Raw genomic sequence first — 21,877 nt, 5'->3', positions numbered from 1 at the left:
CATATGTGACTGCAACCATTTTAGTACTGTGTGAGAGTGTTACAGTGGGAGACAGATGTCTTCCACTTAGCTCCATTTGAGAGAACTGATCATTACCTGATTTAATTTTGTTCCAACATTCTGCACCACTACCTGCAAGCAGCATACTCTCAATGGCTGGTGAGTTGTATATGACCTTGCTTCACTCCATTACCAGTGTACATGTAATAGTGAGTACAACTTTACCTCTTATCTAAAATTAAACCAACATTACTGGTTAAGTAACTATACTGTTTATAGTCTGAGCAATCTGCTGATATGTGATGTACCTCTTCAGTATCAACCCCTACACACACATTATTTCCAACAGACAAAAGGTCCTGGTTTACTAGTTCCAAATGGTGGACTTGTTTACCCCCCCCCCCCCCCCTCAAACTGCCATTTTTTATGTCACTGCTATTCCAGCTAATTGAGTTTCTGGCTATGCTGGTTTCATTACTTTTTTTAATTTCAAGATCAAACATTTGCTTAAAGTATAGCAAGTCTGTGTCTAGGACTGGTTTGAGTATGACTCTTCATGGAGTATTTCTTGCTGTTCTTCCTCCAGTACATTTGTATTTGGTTCATTTGTGCATATTGCTAGTTTCTCAATTTTTTTTTATTTGATTTCTTATTTTTGTTTGACAAGCTATAGTGAATAAATAAGAAATTTAAACTTTTGAATCATCATATATAGAATTCTGCAATTATTTCAAGACACCTGAAATGTCTAATTTGCACTGTTGATCTATTTGATTGTTTAAAGTATGAAACATATTGTTTGCAAAAGTAGATTTATATTTCTGTATTTAACACATGAGATGCTTTAGAATGGTATCTACCATACACAAAGGTGCATTCTGCCTACCCAATGCTTCTACAGCTACTTTATTGGAGTCAGTGATTCTAAAGCTACAAGATATTTCAAATCATTGAGTGTTTTTAGAACAATTACACCATTATTTTGTGGGAGAACTTTTGAAGTTGAACATAAGATCAATTTTCCAAACCTTTATGAAAAGTTCATTTTTGTTTTGGTCATTAGATAGGTGAAAGATATTTGAGGCTGGAAGATTAATGGTGCATACACACGGTCAGACTTGCTAGATCAACAATCTCATTAACAATGAACGATGAACGATTTCTGACAGTATTTAAATTAATGATATTATTTAAATTTGACTGCAAACACATTCGATTTCAGATATCGTTATCTGTCATGTGGCATTCGTATCGTTTGTCGATGCATGTCAAACATGTCAATGATATGAACGATGTAACAATTTTTACAATCATTATCGTTCATATATTCCAGAAAATCTGACCATGTGTACCCTACTTAAGTCTATGCCAAGATCTGCAACTGTGATATCACCTGTTGATTCAGTTGTTTCACAATCATCATCATTACCATCATCATCTATATTAGGCTGAGTTACATGTTTATCATCATCATTGTTGATGTCATCTACACAAGGGGAGGATGGATCAGCCATTGTTATGGATGAAGAGGGCGTTGTAGATTGTTAAAGTTTAGTAGCACCCTTTTATAGAGAGCATCACAAACTGCAGGGTGAAGGCTGTGCAAATAGCTTCACAACTAGTGTTCAGCAGCTACAAGTTTTCCAACTGACACCATGACAATTAAACTCATTTAAACGTGTTGTCAAAATTAATAAAAAACAGGGGATGGATTTTGCAGTGGATATTCCTCCTATATCATTGATTGCTAAATGTATCTGAGGTGTTAATTAAATAATTATTATAAATGGACTAATCCATAAATAAATACATATCGCAAAATGGATAAAGACTTATGAATGAATAAATATACAATGGATAAGTAGTTGATGGTGCTCCGAAAAGAGGAGAAAAAGAAGACACTTTATGAATAGGTTAAAATTTAACCTTTAATAAAGATAAGGTTAAGATATTGTGTGTGTCAACTTTAAATATAATAAAGTAAATTGTTCTCAAATTGTGTTAGTTTCTTATTTTATTTTTGTACACAGAAGGAATATATTTCTGTATCCAGCTTGAGAAATTATATTAGTCTGTCTGGTTATTCAATAGATTTGGTATACATTACTTGTTAAATTTATTACATTTATTAGGACAATGTTCTGTGTTATAAGTAATGAACAATGTATAAAATGGATCAGAATACCACACATATAACAATAACCCAATGGTCAATGTTACTGTATACAAATCATCTGGAGAGCTCAAATATTATAAAAAATTAATAAAAAACATTGTATATGGGCATCAAGTTTCAAAACCCTATAGGAGTATACTGTATGTTCTCCCTATTATTGTTATATTGCCTAGTATACAGAGGTGGATTGTACTCTTCTAATAGGTAATTAAGGCAAGTCTCTCCTTCTTCTAACCAACATGTATCAGGAAAATATTGCAATACAAGTAAAATAGAGTAAATATCTCTTTGTTAACAACATGTGTCAAAAAACAATGGACTATGGCATAAACTTATTTAGCTTATTTGTTGGATATAATTACATTATAAGTCTATTGCGATAAAGATACATTCCCTTACAAGGACTGCATAATATACATTGTCTGTAAATTGTCTTTACATATGAAAACAATTAAGTCAGCTAATTGAGGGTTAAAATGTGCACACAGAATCTTTAATGTTTATCACACTAAGCCTTTGTACATTGAGAGACTAATTGTGGTACAGTAGGTAACCATAGGGAGGTATTAAACATTTATTTATTACCAGTTATTTATATAGCGCAGACATATTCCACAGCACTTTACAGAGAATATTTGGCCATTCACATCAGTCCCTGCCCCAGTGGAGATTACAATCTATGGCCCTCATTCAGAGGTGCTTTTCAGTGTGGCCTCCTGGTCGCTAGCTAAGCTGTGGGTTACCACCCACAGCTTTAACGACCAACCAGGTTGATGGTTGCGATGGTCAAGACCATTGTGACCATCGGGGCTTGCGACGAGATCCTAAGGTTGGGTCTTGGCAACCACAAGCCCCAGGGAGCTTCCTGCTCTGATCGAGCAGGAAGCTCCCCACTGACATCACTGCTGATGTGAGTGCGGCCACCCACAAAATGGCAAGCGTTCCTTATGGAACGCCTCCATTTGTGAAACCACCCCCCCGCCATGCCTACAAAATGGGACAAGCTGTCGATCACCATTGACAGCCGCCCCTTTTGTAGTGAGATCCGGAGCGAGAGAATATCTCTCTCACTCCGGGGCTTGTGCACGCGCTCTATGGCCACTGCATGTGCACAGACCCTAAACATCAACCAGCTTGTGAGCGGGTCTGAATGAGGGCCTATGTTCCCTACCACATGCTCACACACATACACACTAAGGTAATTTTGTTGGGAGCCAATTAAACTACCAGTATATTTTTGGAGTGTGGGAGGAAACCAGAGCACCCAGAGGAAACATGATAAGGTATCTGGTTTATCACAGTGTGCCCAGGGGCATTTTAAGTGAGAAGGCAAGTGTGCAGCCTCTGCGGGAGCCCTCTTCTCTTTAGCACCAAGCCAGAATCTACTTGACATGTGCAGGTCCCTGAAAATGGGTGCCTGCACCCTTTTCCCAGGGACATCTCTAGTGTGCATGCTCAAATCATCATGAAAATGTTTGCTGCACAATTTTCCTTGAGATCTTTGCTGCTCTGCAGCTACGGACTGCTGGCAGACACAGGACTCCAGAGAGGTAAGTATAACTATATATGGGTGCAGGGTGTGCACACACACCCTGCACACTTTAAAGATATGCCATTGGGTGTGTTTGGATCTTCTGGCTTCTACTGTCTCACCACCATGAAATAACAGAGGACAGTGTATGAGAGAGCCAGGGGAGGTTACATTTATGAAAGAGAAAAAGTAAGAACTTCTGCTTTTAGTAAGCATGCATCTGACATGTCCTGATATCTGATGACATTGCAGGCCATGAAGTGCAGTCACTATGAGAGAGTACTAGAGAGACACAAAGTGATACCTGGTATAGAGAGAAGATTCAAAGTGAGCTCTTGATTGGGTCCATGTAGGCTATCAGATCTGGCAGCATTTTAAATAGATGGATGATGTACATTTTGCCTGGGGGCTTAGTCACATCACAGCCTGTAATGTTGCCTCTCCCTGGCTGCCTTCTTATACATGAGAGCAACCAATCAGCGGTCATGAATAATGATGGATGTTCCATGCAGTCAATCCTAATCTTCTCAAGCTAAACCTATGAAAATCCTTGTACTCAGATTGACAGGCAAAGTGTCCAATCAAAGCATTGTGGGTAGTATTTTAATGAAGATTTAAATTTTGTCAAGTAATCATTCTCATATAAACATAGTTGTTAAAGCACTGCGTGTTATGTGTCTTAAAATAATTAGTAGTGTAATATCCCAGAAGCAAATTATATTCATTATAGAGGAACTGTGTATTAGAACTGGGTTTTAATATATTGATATACTGTATATATAGCCTATTGATATACTGTATATAGCATGATGTATGTAAATTAATATTTATGGGGTAAGAAGTCCTTAATGCAGAGAAAATGTAAGAAGAAATCCCCCTGAGTACCTACATATGGTACTGCCCTAGGACTTTAAAACTGATGAGGTGAGGAGGCATGCACTGACAGGGCAGTTGCTGGCAGTTACCGGTAGTTGGAGAGGGCAGACGGAGGCCTCAGCGCATCATGGCAGACAGCAGGAACTGTAGACCTTTTCGGCAGCCAACTAGGGAGTGTTGGGAAGAGGCGGAGATTGTCTGGAGGAGATCGGGTATTCCCGTCAATGTCCAATGGGAGTCCTGGGAGGCATGGCAGAGGCAGATATTGGGACAGAGGTGGTTAAACCAGACTAGTTCTTGAGAGGCAGTTCCTGGTGATGCAGGGGCCCAAGTAAGTCAGAGTTAGGAGGACACATCTGGGGCTGAAGTGATAACAGCATGAGTAAAAGCAGAGATTAGACCTCTCACAGAACTTTACTTTATCACCTCTGTGCAGTGAGGTAGAGACAGTCAACTGCATTACACAGTGATCCCCAACCATTTACACCTGCTAAGAGCAAAACAGGATAATCAGTGTAAAATACACCGCACTTGTAGAATAGCCGCAGAAGAGATAGACAGGACTGACTCATAAATGAGATAGCGTCATGTTGCCAATCATCATTGATGTCTAGCTCACTGAGTAGATGACATTTGGAAGGAACCAATTTTCAGTGACAAAGGACCTAACACCTACTGTATTGAGAAAGTGAGGAAATTGCAGAGGGGTATGGTCTGCTGAATAGATACAGTTGATCTCACCGCATGGTAACACAAAGTAACCTAAAGTATTTCTAGGAAAGTTAAGAAAGTTATTCCTTGGGCAGTAGATTATTTATCTGCCATAAACTGTTCCAGGAAAGTGGCAGACAATAAGTAGAAATCAACGAGGAATTTAAGGATTTCTGACTATCTTAAATTAATCAACAAAGGGATCCCCAACTTGTAGTGTGTACTACTAACTCTGACTTCTCTTCCTTTAAAAGTTACTACTTTGGGACTGTTACAAGTCGCGGGCACAACTTGACCCTTTCTGACAGCTTTCCCAGGCAGGACCGGGTTACTCCTGTTGTTCCTGTTGCTAGGCGATTGCCACACCTCAGGAAGTGATGTCTCATCCACAGGTGCAGCTTGATTAAGTGATTCAGCCTATTTATACTCACTGAACTATTGCACCTGTGCTGACTAAAGCGTGTCTGTGGATTTCATCAGTTTAGCTACATGGGCAGCTTTTGTTCTCTCCATGATATTGCTTCCATTTGGTCTCCCAGCAGACACAAAGCAGCTCCCAGGCTGCCATCATCCTCCAAACGGCTTCCTAGCCGCATCTAGCCGCTCCTGTGCTGCCAACATTCACCATACGGCTTCCTAGCCGTACCAAGTAGCTCCTGTGCTACCACCTTTCTTCATTCGGCTACTTAGCTGCTCCAAGCAGCCCCCGTGCTGCAACATCGGCACCATCGCCGAAACATCGTCACATTTGCTGCACCATCGGCTCTCAAAGCCATTTGCTAATGCTAGACTCTTTATCTATGGCTATTGCCAACTCATCAGAACCATTACCTGTATCAGCTCTAACTGTACACTTCATCTCTTGAATTCCCTTGTACCTCTGTGTGAGCCTCTACTACCCCGAGTGTAAGTCCAGGCGGCCGCCTAAGTACCGGTGAACATATCATACCTTGGTGAAGATCTCACTAGCTGGGTTCTAAGTGGTCTCACATGGAGCAGGCAGTGGGATTCATAACAGGGACTTAATTAGAATAACATGGTTATTCTAGTCTAAATGTTTTAAACTGTATTAGTGAAGAGGGTAATTTAAGGGTTGCATTGTATCAAAGTTATATGTATAAATAAGAGATGTTCAATTACTAACCTTTAGAAGTCAACAGGAACCCCTTAGAGTGAGGTGCAGTCGGATACCACCAAGTCTCTGAACAATAAAAAGAAAATAATATTTTTGTGGTTTCATAGAAAAGTGTTTTCTAAACAAATTGTTGTAGTTAAAAGAAATTGTACTGTATAATCCTTGTACTATCTGACTTATTGTGGAATAAATCTTTAAAAAACATATTGTATAATTGGCTATACTCCAAAACTTTTCTAATACAATCTAACCAGGAATGTTACAATAAATTTTGGTGTCCATGAACAAGATCTCGGATCCACAAGATGTCACCTTGAAGCAATGGTGGCACAGGAACCTCTGCCTTGGTGACCACTTCATCAATAAACAGCCCTAGTCAAGGAACCTCTGTAATGGTTACAACTTTGCCAATAACTATGCCTTACTACTTTGGGGCCCCCTGGTTACCATCTTATTCAGGTGATGCTCATATTTCTGGTATCAGTACATTGAAGGAAATCAAATAGAAAGTGCATTAAATGTTCAGGTTATACCCTTTAGGAGATGCTCAAAAAGTGGAGATCCTTATTGGACAATTGAAGCGTCCATCCTTGAGGGAGGTGAAAGCATGGCCAGAAAGACAATGAAGGATGGTAGAGGATATCTTTGAAAAATTGGCATCTATCTTTGACTCCAGGACCGTGTCTGAGCTTAAAAGATGATTTTATGCGAGAAGGCAACAGCCTCTTGAGATTTTAAGGGACTTTGAATTGGGCTTACAAGAATCATTGCAGACTATACAAAATTTAGATCCTAGGGAATTACAACAGGAAGATGATGTTAATTAACTTATTCATAGAGGGAGCCAAAGGAGAGGGGATTCGTGCCCAACTACATATGTGGAAATTCCAAAACCCTGATAGTTCATTTCTGGAATTTAAAGAAACTGTTATGAAGATTCTTGGGTTAAACCAAAGTGTTGAGCATGAGATTCCCACTCTAGTGGTGGGTGCAGAAACTAGGATGTTACAGAAAAGTAATTACATTAGTGGGCACGAATCAGCAATATCAAAAGAAGTTATAAGCCAACATTCTCAGAACTGGCACAAAGTCTTTCTAAGGTATGTCTGAACTTGAAAGAGCTCAAACAAGGACAGGGACAAGTCCCCAGCCAACATAGAGAGTGGCACTCTGATCATAAACAGGGAAGTAAACCCCGATGGGATGTTCCCCAGAGAATGGGAAGACAGCCAACTGATCAGTTTGATAGTCAGGGAAGACCCATCTGTCGACTGTGTAAAAAAATTGGACATGTAGAAAGAAATTGCAGAGACTTGGAGAATTTATATAAAGGAATCCAGAGGCCAGGGACCAATTCTCGGGTAGAACAATATCATCAGTAGGTCCATCTTCACCGGACTGGAGGTCTAGATATGTGCAGCAATGTCCTACAATAATGGTCCAGATAAATGGTGTGTTGACCCTTGAACTTTTTGGATACTCTTTCACAAGTAACTACAATTCAAATAACTGAGTTTCAGCAACACTGGGAAGAACAAGAAATTGCCTTACCCTCCACTAACTGGTTGAATTTAGTAGCCAGTAATGGTCAACCCATCTCATGTTGAGGGTACTGGGAGGCGACCCTAGAAATAGGAAAAACCCAACTTCCAAAACAAGGCTGCCTGGTGATGACAGACTGAAATGATTATGTACCTCCTGGTGATGACAGACTGAAATGACCTGCCCCGATGAAAGCATTGATGCTTTAAAAGTAAAGCTGTACCTGCAGAACAAAGGATGATCCAGCAGACTATACGACTCATCCAGAGGACAAGAGAAAAAGTAGGCTCTTTTTGTGGGGCACTCTTATATGTACTTATGCAATGATTAAAATTAAACTTTTATTATATTTCTTTGAAAGAATTCCCCAAATATATATACAACACAAACAACATATATTGAGTCAAAATTTATTGTGTTGCAATATATCTATATTGTGTATACTGGAAAACTGATTCTCAAGAGCATATATATGGGAGTATGGTGTTTTTTGAATACCCTCTACAGTAAATTTAGAACCCTGAGTCCTTGCCTATTGATTAATGCAGTTTAATTCCATGTGAGCACACTTGTAACACAGTATAAAGCAACAGGGCGAAAATATGAATAAGTGATAACATAGAACTTTTTTTTTCATAAAACTCAGATATACAATCCTGTATTGGGTACATGGGGTAAATATTTTGCTCCACAATTGTAAATGTCATGAGAGTATTCTGCTATGGGGTATATTCAAATGGTATGATCTGCATGATAGTCCAAAATCAGATAATCTCGGCAGTATGTACAAAAGGTGAGAACAGAAGTTCTGTTCATTAAGCAATGGTGAACAATGGTGAGTTTTATGAAAAATAAAAGTTCTATGTTATCACTTATTCATATTTTCGGAGTTTCAAGTTTCAGTGACAATACCTACTGTATTGAGAAAGTGAGGAAATTGCAGATGGATACTGTCGAAGCTGGATAATTGGCTGAGACAAGATCAGTTTAAAATTAAATCGCAGCGACGCCATCTTGCAACTGGCCGCAAGACGCCATTTTGGAAATGAGATCGCAAGATGCCATTTTTGCGAATGGCCTCCTAAGCGCCATTTTAGATAAACTTACACTTTAGTACATGTGGCGATATTACGATTAGCAAGAAGCGATTGCATCTTTCACCATTTCTCATACACACATTAATACGCACAATTGCGCTGTTAACTAGTCGCATATTAGCGAATACATAGGACTTTGTATGAAACCGCTGTTTTATTAGCTTTATGCACACGCATCTGCCCCAAGTTAACTAGCGTCCTAATATCAAACCCTGCATACTCACACATTACATATTCACACATAAGGTTTAATAAGCTTTAAAGTATAAGATTTAAGTTGGTTCAGTTAGTATAAATGCTATGAAATAAAGATATTTGATAACTAAGGTTTTATATATGCTAAGTAAGCCGTGTTTGGTTTTGTACTGATGCGTACTCTTTCAACAGAATTACGGTATTATCTGTGTGGAGATCGCATCATGCATTCTCAACTTTTGGACCGCAGAGACTTCAAGCAACAAAATGTATATTATGAACAACTGTTAGGATGTTGCATGGGGGCGGGAGGGCAGAGGCCCCCTGTTGTTAGAGGCTGGGTGAGTCTATTTGAACCAGCCTGTTAAATGCTCTGTAACAGATGCTTCCCCCCTGGGAACCAATGTCATCAGCAACAAACTTCTCTATTGTCCTGTCTATTCTGGGGGGGTATAAAAATGTGTGCTCAAACACTGGGTTTTTAGTCTTCGTGCTGAATGCTGAATGACGACGGGGTTTCTTGCTGATGCCTATCATCTGGTCCGGAAGCGCTGCGTATGTATACTGTACTTGGGTCTGTATAATTCCTTTGCGCCGAATTGTGTCTGGATCAAAAGCGTGTAACTGACTGTACTCTTTACTTGAATAATACTTTGTGCTTTGGAACCACATGTTCTAAGTCTGGAATCTCTATTTACTGTATGACTGCATACGCAAATTAGCGTCATCATTAGAGGTTTATAGGTAGGATTTTAGAAGGTACAGGCAGGGGTATATATAGGTTCAATTTCAATATCGTTAGTTGGGTCTTGTAGTAGTGAGGTCACTTACCTACTCACATGGCACATACGGCTATCGATATCTCAGCAAAGGGTGGAGTGGCCACATGCAGGGTTTTCCTGCAAATGCTTTGTGCTGAAAAATCGCTATCCATTTTCGTGTGAGCCAAGGAAGCTGACTAGAATCCAGGGACAAGAAAAGAAAAAGTTTGTTTTCCTTTGTTGATAGAACCTAACGTTTAAAGGGGTGCTGCAGTATTGAGTACGCGGCTGAGTCGCAGTTTTGCGCACAGCAAAGATGCACTTTTGCGTACGCAGCTAAAAAGTCATTATATGGTTGTGTGGAAGTCGCATTATTGTGTACGCAGCTGGTCACACAATAGCATATACGTACTTCCGGTTCTGCTGCCACATGTTTAAACAAAGCTGTTGAGGTTTACATTTTTCAATTGTTATCAATATCTGGGTTAACGTTTATTTTTCTGCGCAGGAAAAAAGTGTGTAACAGTGAGTATTTGTTGGACAAGGTTAAGGGTTTCGTATGATCCTTAAGGGCTAGGGGCAAGGGTTAGTCTAGCCCCTCGGTAAGTAGCTTTACCATTGTATACACAGTAGTAGGTGTACATGTTGTCTTTGTTGTAGAGAGGTGCGCGGAAGTGGCCGACATATAAACTTCCATAGGTGTGGAAGTTGCCTTACTAAATCTTATAAGGGTTTGGAAGTTGCCTTTTTCAAATCTTATCCAGGTGTGTGGGCACTGCCGACTTAAATCGTCCACAGGTTAGTGAAAGTATCTTGATTGTCTTTCACCAGTTTAAATCTTTATTGAAAAGCATAGGATTTTGTCCCAGAATGGGAGCCATGCAAACAGTAGAGATGCTAGACAATGATGTGCTGCTAATGGAGGCACTGATCGGATTGGCTCATCATATTATGCATACTAAGTACGGTACTTATGCAATAAGGTATTGTGATGTATGGTTTAAAATGACAATGAAGAGTGTTAGACCTTTTCCCAGAATTGGTAGTTTTGATAAGGATGTATTAGATAATGTCCTGGGATCATATCAGTCTGATGCGCTCTCAAGAGAAAAAGGTCAAATATTGTGAATGTTTAAAATTGTGGCAGCATGAAAGGGATGCGTGGCTTAAAAATGTGCAAGCGACGCAAACTAGCGTTGCGAGCGCATTGCCATAGAATGCATCCGCAACGCTGAATTGCAATATGGGCGAGCCGCAAAATGGCACGCACGTGCGGCAAGGTAGCATTGTGGAGAGTATTGCCAGCAGTTCACGCTCACCTCCCCCACCTTATGTGGATGGAGGTTCAAGTACAGTTACCAAAAATACCCATAAAAATGTAACAAGCAATTTGTACCCCCTCTTAAGTAACCATAAAGAAAATGTTTATGATGTGGATGATGAGCCTATTGTAATGTCTGCCATTTCCCATGCTGTGCAAATGATAGATGCTGCATCACCACAATCACGGGTGGTGCCGCCATCTCCATCGGTAACAGCAAGGTAACTGTTAACACTCTCTGCACCCGTAGATGAAGTTGTTCATACCATACATAGCAGCAGCAGATTAAACCCCCAGCCAGGTAACCAGGTCAGAGGTAGCAACGCTACCAGTCTGCATCACATTTGGATGATAACTGTTCCGAATGGAAATGCAGATGCGAACGGTGTAGTGCCCACGAGGGAAGTAGTAATGCATTGTCCTTGGACAAGAGCAGAACTAAGGGCCTGATTCAGACCCACTTGCGAGCGGCTGTCCGCTCGCAAGTGGGTCGATGTTATGCACTGAGCATGCGCACGACGGAGGGAGCTCCGTCGTGCGCATGCGCCAGACGCGACGAGCGAAGGAAAGTCCTTCGCTCGTTGTGTCTGATCAAAGGGTGCGTGCTGTCAATGTTGATTGACAGCACGCCCCCTTTGGTGGGCGTGCCGGGGGCGTGCCTCCCTGATGGGGGCGTTCCCACGGGAACGCCTCCCGTCAGAAGCCGGCCCACTGACATCACTAGTGATGTCAGTGGGAGTGATTTTGGCTCTGATAGAGCCAAAATCACTCCGGAGCTTGCTGTTGAAAACCTCAACCGCAGGCTCCGGCTCGCAATTTCAATGGTCGCGATGGTCTCGACCATCGCGGCCATCAAAAAGCACGCTCGTATAGCCTGTGGGTGGTGACCCACAGCTATATGAGCGTCCAGGAGGACGCTCCATGAAAATGGAGCCCGGCCCTCATTCAGAGCGTGCGCTCTGCTCAGAGCGTACGGCTCTGAATGAGGGCCTAAATTCCATCATAAATTATTTCCCCAATCCCAAAAAGGAACTAGCCAAATGTCAAAGATATTTGAGAAATTTGGGTAGTTCTCATGAACCAACTAATAAAGATTGGCGTGTGGTGTTAAGGGCCTGTCAACCACGCAATACCGACGTGACAAAATTTATCACGGATTGTGTATTGGATGGTGACGTTCCCTTAACAGACCAAGTAAACCAAGGTAACATTTCCCACATTGTGACTCAATTGGGTATACTGTATATTTTCCAGTAGTAGTTAACTGGAACAAAATTTTTACAATTAAGCAAAAGGAGAGTGAAACTGCAGAAGACTATTGCGACTTGGCTCTGCAGGCTATCACCCAGTACACTGGGATAGAAGATATTAAAGATAGCACTCACCACAGGGGAATGATAATCACGGTACTCATGGATGGTCTGAAAGAGAACTTAAAGACTCGGGTTCAGACCTCACAGCCTGGCTGGAGGGGACTTACAATAGATAACCTCATAGAGTCTGCCATAGAACACGATAAAAACATCTAAAAAAAGAGGGAGATCCAGAGCGAAAAACTAATGGCTGTCAGTATCCAAGCTCTGGAGGGAATGACTGTAACACCACAGCCAACAGACACACTCGCACCTGCACACACACTTACACCTGCCCTCACTAACCCCACACAACAACAAACGCAGTTCCATTCTGCTAACCCAATACAACCACAGGTCCCATACTCATATCCCCCACAATACCCTTACCCTCCCTATCCTTACCCATATCCACCACCTTTACCTTCTGCTCAAACCTCACAACAACACATGTTTTCACCTGATCCACGGACATGTTTTAATTGTAAACAAACAGGACACTTAAGTAGAAATTGTACAGTAAAATGAGTAGGAACCCCAAATCAGGGAAGATCTGGATATCCCTATAAGGGATATGCACAGAGACCAGCAAATGTTCAACAGGCACCAGCTCCAATTGTGACCGTAAATGCTTTATTGGAGAATGGTAGCCAATGCTAGGGGTCAGGTCATACCTGTAGTCTACAGATAGTCAGGTTAACGGGAAGTACTAGGGAAGAACCGGTCATGATGGTTGATATAGCTGGTACTGAATATCCTTTTCTTGTAGACACAGGGGCGACCAGGTCAGTGATGAAATCTCCCGTTAATTTACAGGTGACCAATGAGACAGTACCAACAATGGGTGTAAAAGGTAAAGTGGAACATTTTCCTTTGACAAAGTCCACAGAGGTTACTATTGGGCCGTTGCATACCAGACATTCTTTCCTTCTGGCTGCTGCAACTCCTACTAACTTGCTGGGAAGAGAATTGTTATGTAAAATGGGATGTGTTATATATTGCACCCCTGATGGTGTATTTTTAGATATCCCAGACAGAATTGCACACGAGGTGCAGGATATGTTGGACTCTCCTCAAAGGATAATGTATCACTCTACAAATTTAAATGAAAATCCATCACAGGTAGATGAAATGTTGTCCCAAATTCCAAATTCCCTTTGGACTAAGGATGGACAGGACACTGGATTAATGGCAAATGTAAGCCCTGTAATGGTAAACTTAAAAGGCGTTAGGCAAGCTCCAAAAATTCCCCAGTACCCACTAACACAGGAGGTAGAATTAGGGGTGTTTCCAATAATTGAGCGATTATTGCAACAGGGAATTTTAGTTTGTACAGCTAGTGTAGCCAACAATCCCATATTTTCAGTGAAGAAGAGTGGTGGGAGGGGTTATAGGCTGGTACAAGACCTTAGAGGTGTTAATAAGGTAGTAGAGAGCCAATTCCTGGTAGTGCCAAATCCAGCTGTCATTTTGATGCAGATCCCACCAAATGCAACTCATTTCACTGTCATTGGCCTCTATTCTGCTTTCTTCTCTGTGCCTCTCCATCCTGACTGTCAGTATATATTCGCATTTACATAAAGAGGTTTACAATACACATGGACACGATTACCCCAAGGTTTCATAGACAGCCCCAGTATCTTCTCCCAGGCATTGCACGACTGTTTACAATCTTTTCAACCTGCCAATGGATCTGTTCTAATTCAATATGTGGACGATTTATTGCTATGTTCTGACTCGTTCATGTCATGTTTAAATGATACTAAACTTTTGTTACTTCATCTCTCGCATACAGGACACACGGTGGTTAAGGACAAACTACAGCCGTGCCAATCCAGAGTAAAATATTTGGGACACTACCTAACCCAGGGGTTATGACATCTTACAAATGATAGAATCCAGGCCATATAAAACATGACACTGCCACAGAATCAACAGCAAATTCGTACCTTCTTGGGAATGTGTGGATCTTGTAGAATGTGGATCCCAGGTTTTTCTATTTTGGCCTTGCCTTTACAGGAATTAGTCTCTTCCTCAAAGCCCGATCATGTCATACACACAGAGGAATCAGAGCAGGCTTTCCTTAATCTTAAGGATAGTCTGACAAAAGCTCTTGCATTGGGAATATCTGATTATGAAAAACCTTTTGATTTGTATTGTATGGAAGATGATGGTTGTGCTGCAGGTGTCCTTACACAAAAACATGGTGATGCCAGTAGGCCTGTAGCATACTACAGTGCCCAATTGGACACTGTAGCAAGATCACTCCCCACTTGTTTGAGAAGTGTAGCAGCTACCGCTCTATTGGTGAGTAAAAGTGAGGACGTAGTACTGGGTCATGATATGATTGTCTACACTCCACCTGCTGTATCTGCTCTGTTGAACTCAGCTCAAACCAGACACTTCTCTTCAGCTAGGTTTACCAAATGGGAACTAGCTCTAATCGCACCTGTGAACATCACTGTTAAACATTGCAGCACGCTGAATCCAGCAACGTATTTACCATATGTACAACATGATGTACAAAGGGTGGAGGGAGATGAGTTGCTGGCGGGAGGTGAGTTCAGCGGACATAATGACACGCACGATTGTATGACATATCTGAATCAGACCTTTACTGCTAGACCTGATATACATGACACACCTTTAGAGAATGTGGATGTCACTTTTTATATGGATGGGAGTTGTCATAGACAAACAGACACAGGTGAATTATGTACAGGTTATGCTGTTGTAAATGACACAGACATCATAGAAGCTAAACCTCTTGGTCCTCCTCACTCAGCCCAGGTGGCAGAGTTAGTGGCACTAACTAGAGCATGTGAACTGGCAACAGGCAAATCTGGTAACATTTACACTGACTCGAGGTATGCGTTCGGGGTGGTGCACGATTTTGGGGCTCTAAGGCATTTGAGAAACTTTATGACAGCAGCAGGCACACCAGTTGTACACTCCCGACACATACTGTAAAACATCTTTTAGAAGCCATCCAACTGCCCAAATCAGTGGCAGTAATTAAGTGTAAAGCCCATACATGTGAGGATGACCCGGTGTCACTGGGCAACAACAGGGCCGATGAAGCTGCAAAATGGGCAGCAGGGTTGAAAATGTTTTCTCCAACTGAAAAAATTATGTCTTTCCAAACAATTGATATGCTGAAATTAATTGAGATGCAAAATTTGTGTTCAATTCTTGAAAAATCCATTTGGAAGTCCAAGGGATGTGGGCAAGAGTCCTCCGGGCTCTGGAGGGACGGACAAGGTAAACCAGTAGCCCCCAAGGCATATTACCCCAGCCTGGATGAGGCAGCACATGGTCTGACTCATCTGGGAAAACAAGGTATGTGCAAGTTGGTGAGGGCATACTGGTGCACACCAGGTTTTTCTTCACAAGCAGAAAAGATAGCAATGTCCTGTCTGACCTGCTTGAGGAAGAACATAGGGAAAGCGGTCCCTACCGAACCGTCCCACAATCCACCGACTGATGGACCTTTCCAAGTGATACAAATTGATTTCATCCAATTACCACCCTGCAGGAACCTTAAGTATGTATTAGTGTGCACCGATGTATTTTCTAACTGGGTTGAGGCCTACCCATTGGCCACTAATACTGCTGCGTTTACTGCCAAGAAAATAGTCCAGGAATTAGTATGCAGGTACGGTATCCCTAAAATCATCGAGAGTGACAGGGGTACTCATTTTACAGGTGATGTTTTTCAAAATATGTGTAAGCTGATGGGTATTAATAGCTGACTTCATACCCCCTACCGCCCGCAAGCCAGTGCCAAGGTAGAGAGGATGACCGGGAGTATTAAAAATAAGTTAAGTAAAATTATGGCAGAGACTGGACTGGGATGGCCAGAAGCGTTACCTTTGGTCCTACATAGCATAAGGACCACTCCTAGACCCCCTCTAAATCTGTCCCCATTTGAAATACTATTCGGTAGACAACAACATTTGATTATAAGTCCACAGGAAGACTTGAAGGGTAACAACGAGGTAACTGTAAAGTATCTTATATCAATGAGTAAGCAGTTAAAGCAACAGCAGCAGAAACTGAAATTGTTGTCTAATGATATGCCTGAAACTAACTGTCATGATGTTGAACCAGGAGAATATGTTATGATCAGAAATTTATTGCATTCAGGTTGTTTGACTGATCGGTGGGAAGGTCCATACCAGGTGCTGCTGACAAGTACTACATCTTTGAAGGTGGCCAAGAGAGATACCTGGGTCCATTCCACTCACTGCAAAAAGGTCAATCAACTGGTGGAGAAACAAGTCAGAGACAAGGCTGATAGCGTGGACCTCGCAAGCTTGTTCTGGGAGGATTGAAAACGTCATAGTGAGATACCTGAACTGAGAGAAATTTGCAGATCTTGTTGTGACAATGGACAGGCCTGCTGTGTTCATTTTCATATTCTCTTTTAGAGTGTTCACCATCCTGGTCGGTTTGGGGATATCCAGTGTCTGTGACGGGGGACCGATTGAGGAAACGGGAGCTGATGGCAGTGCTGATAGAGTGGAGTCAGGAGGAATGCAATGCCAATCAGGGTAGTGTCTGACCAATCTTAATACTGTTATTGTTAAGAGAGCTGTCATTCTGGATACTCGGGGAAGGTGTGGAGGTTTATCATCTGAAGATTCCTGTATTTGTGAGCTTTGTGGGTCCCTAGTTGATGAGAACTGTATCCAACGGTTCCAACCTAAATATGACCCGTACTGGGGTGGGTATCCTTTAGAGGATTATCATAGCATGGTAGGCAAAGTGTTAAATCAAACTGATTGCTGGGTGTGTTCACACGTGCCACAGGGACAGCATAACATAGGGTTGGTGCCATTTCCGTTGAATACCACAGAAATTTTAGAATTACAAAAAGGGAAAACCTTGGATGGAAAATTTCTCTCATCCAAACCAATTAATTTCAAACTCTATCAATTCCAAGTAGATAGATCACTTTTGTGTTTAAACATAACCAACTCCAATAAACCCGGGGGTTGGGAAGTGATGGGGAAAAACCAGACAATGACCTTCTCACAAAGAGCTGATAATGAGTCCATAAACCATGATCTGTTACGCTCAATTAAATCTAGTGGGAAACATTTTAGGTATCAGTATACACTGAGTTCCACCAAGTAAATTATTGGTAAGGTGCCAGATGGTTATTGTGCTAAAATAATACAGCCAGAGACTTGCATAAACCAGATGGAAGACCCAGAAATAGGATTGTTTGCAAGAGAAATGTGCATAATGATAATGATGCATACCATCCCTTATGTTCTCCCTGATAATGTATATTTTTATGTGGAAGAAAAGCGTATAAATGGCTCTCCCCGAGTTCCGAAGGTTTGTGTTACCTGGGAAGAGTAGTCCCAGAAGTTATGACCCTCACACATGTTGAAATGCTTGGTATACATAAAAACACACCATCACCATATCTTCACACGCAATATGAACACAGAGGCAAAAGAAACATGATACCTGGTGATGTGCATAAAGCCACTCAGTTAATTAGTGAGACAACTGGCTTTCAAGTTTTAGTCGCACTGAATCCCATCTGAATTACTCAGGGTACATTAAATTTGAGATATATTCAGGAACTTGCTAAATTCATAGATTATATCACTGAGATGTACGATGACACATTCAGGTATAAAGGGAGAGAATTGCAAGCGTACAAGAAAGAAATGGTGCAACACAGGCTAGTGTTAAATTATTTAACTGCTGTTACTGGAGGGTACTGCGTAACTCTGGCCACCCAATTTGGAGTAAAATGTTGCACCTATGTCACCAATGATACCAGCGACCACAAGGAAGTGATAGACCGGAAGATGGATGAAATTCTGCATCTAAAAAGGGAATTTCGTAAGAACCATAACACTTCAGTGGCTGAAGTAGGGGATAAGATAGAAGGATGGGTTTCATGGCTGAACCCAGTGAAATGGTTCAGGTCTAGGGGAATGGGTCCAGGAAGTGATCGTCAGCATAGGCAAATTCTTGATCCTTATACTGTTTGTCATCATAATAATTGGCCTATGTGTCCGGTGTGTTCCTATTGTGTTGAAGTGTGGAAAATGTAAAAATAAAGTAAAACAAAAGAACAAAATTATGATGGTGGCCAGTATGAATACCGAGGTAAATACAGAACTGCATTACAACCCTGAGCTAGGAAATACCATCATTTAATGTATTATATTTAGCCATGCATAAAAATGTATTATTGAAATGTTATTTTTAAAACACCACAGATAATGTAAAGTCTCAATTCCCCTTCAAGACTGCTTTTATAAGACTGGTGCATTCCCACACCTTTCACATGATCTTCCAAGATCTGCAGTGTGCATATAATAGTAGTTTTATGTCCCCACTCAGAGACACATTATTGATGGATTAAGAACCATCTTGTGCCATCCCATAATAACACTAAATAATATGTAAATGTAAGCCTAAATTAGAATTCCAACAAAGGATTGTGATAGCATGTTGTTTGCTATCAAAGGGTGGACTGTCGAAGCTGGATAATTGGCTGAGACAAGATCAGTTTAAAATTAAATCGCAGCGACGCCATCTTGCGACTGGCCGCAAGACGCCATTTTGGAAATGAGATCGCAAGATGCCATTTTTGCGAATGGCCGCCTAAGCGCCATTTTAGATAAATTTACACTTTAGTACATGTGGCGATATTACTATTAGCAATTAGCGATTGCATCTTTCACCATTTCTCATACACACATTAATATGCACAATTGCGCTGTTAACTAGTCGCATATTAGCGAATGCATAGGACTTTGTATGAAACCGCTGTTTTATTAGCTTTATGCGCACGCATCTGCCCCAAGTTAACTACCGTCCTAATATCAAACCCCACATACTCACACATTACATATTCACACATAAGGTTTAATAAGCTTTAAAGTATAAGATTTAAGTTGGTTAAGTTAGTATAAATGCTATGAAATAAAGATATTTGATAACTAAGGTTTTATATATGCTAAGTATGCCGTGTTTGGTTTTGTACTGATGCGTACTCTTTCAACAGAATTCCGATATTATCGGTGTGGAGATCGCATCATGCATTCTCAACTTATGGACTGCAGAGACTTCAAGCAACAAAATGTATATTATGAACAACTGTTAGGATGTTGCATGGGGGCGGGAGGGCAGGGACACCCAGTTGTTAGAGGCTGGGTGAGTCTATTTGAACCAGCCTGTTAAACGCTCTGTAACAGATGCTTCCCCCCTGGGAACCAATGTCATCAGCAACAAACTTCTCTATTGTCCTGTCTATTCTGGGGGGGTATAAAAATGTGTGCTCAAACACTGGGTTTTTAGTCTTCGTGCTGAGTGCTGAATGACAACTGGGTTTCTTGCTAATGCCTAACATCTGGTCCGAAAGCGCTGCGTATGTATACTGTACTTGGGTCTGTGTAATTCCTTTGCGCCCAATTGTGTCTGGATCAAAAGCGTGTAACTGACTGTACTTTTTACTTGAATAATACTTTGTGCTTTGGAACCACATGTTCTAAGTCTGGAATCTCTATTTACTGTATGACTGCATACGCAAATTAGCGTCATCCTTAGAGGTTTATAGGTAGGATTTTAGAAGGTACAGGCAGGGGTATATAGAGGTTCAATTTCAATATCGTTAATACAGTCTGCTGAATAGATACAGTTGATCTCACTGGACAGTAACACAAAGTATCCTAAAGTATTTCTAGAAAAGTTAAGAAAGTTATTCCTTGGGCAGTAGGTTATTTACCTGCCATAAACTGTTCTAGGAAAGTGACAGACAATATGCAGAAAGCTACGACAATAATCAGCCAGCTATGAGCGAACGCATCCTAGCAAATGGCTCTGAATCAGGTCAAATATTACTTCTGTGTACAAAAATAAAATAAGAAACTAAGACAATTTGTGAACAATTTACTTTATTATATTTAAAGTTGACACACACACAAAATCTTAACACTATCTTTATTAAAAGTAAAGTTTTAATGTATTCACAAATTCTATGAGTGCCCCTAGCAAAGACTCTTCTTTTTCTTCCCCTTTTGTGTTTTCAAAATTTCAAGACATCTTTCTGCAATCATCGATCTATGAACTCCGACCAGACACAAGCTCCTGAATTTGTTTTGACCATATTCGATAACATTCATATAGTATATCTTTATTAGCAGTAGAGGTACATTCATTAAATGCAGCAGAAAATCCCCTCCCCCTCGCAAAATTTTTAAATAAATTATATCTTGAATGAAGTTTGATTTAATTTTCGGGGCATAATTCATAACTCTAGCAATCAATAATTACCTTAAATGTTTTAATGAATAAAAAATGTTGAATGTCAGAGCTGTTATTCTTTCTAAAGTTGCATCTAGTGATATATTTTCTGAAGGCTCAAAATAATAGGACATTTTTTGTTTCATAGGTGATGGACCTTCATTAATATTTATTTAACTTGATATGACCATGGTCTTTTGTAGTCGTACATTTGTTTTATGTTTGGCAGCTAAATGTTTATGCATACCTTTTGTAGACCTGCCCTAGGTTTGTAAAATCGCATTGCAAGTTTTGCATTTTGCTGTTTGATTATAAACACTTGTCAAAAAACAAAACCAAACAGACGTACCACATGTATCTTTTTTATGAGAAACGTACAAATTTGGGCTTTTATGTACTTTTACCATATTACAATATTCCATAGTGGCACTTTGAAAAGCAAGATTAAAGTTTGCATGTTTTTACACCAATACACCTTACTAGAGGCAGTTTAAGTCTATTTTTTATATCAATTTGCTGATATTAAGCTCCAACACACTAAGGACCTTATTCATTATGGATCACAACAGCAACAACATACACAGATCTGCCGATGATGCGTACTGCGCATGCGTATGGACCTCAGTGCGCATGCATGAGTTGGCATTGCGATCTCACTGCGATCACCTATGCAGATAAAAAACCATCAGAATTTGGGGGTGGTGATGGGGGGGTGGTAGGAGAAACACAGGTGTGCCAGTCTATTTGAACGCCATTGCATGGGCATGCATAAATTAGCCACCCCGATGACATATGCAGCTTGAGTAGTCACTGTATGTGATGAGGTTAGCAATTTCTAACTAACGTCTGACCTTTTGTAATTGTGCAAGAGGGGCCGATGTTACTCAATGTTCCCTATGTATA

The sequence above is a fragment of the Taudactylus pleione genome, unplaced genomic scaffold (assembly GCF_031769625.1).
Source record: "Taudactylus pleione unplaced genomic scaffold, aTauple2 ptg000305l, whole genome shotgun sequence".
In the NCBI taxonomy this organism is placed as follows: Eukaryota; Metazoa; Chordata; class Amphibia; order Anura; family Myobatrachidae; genus Taudactylus; species Taudactylus pleione.
The sequence above is the reverse complement of the archived record's forward strand: the minus strand, read 5'-3'. Positions refer to the sequence as shown.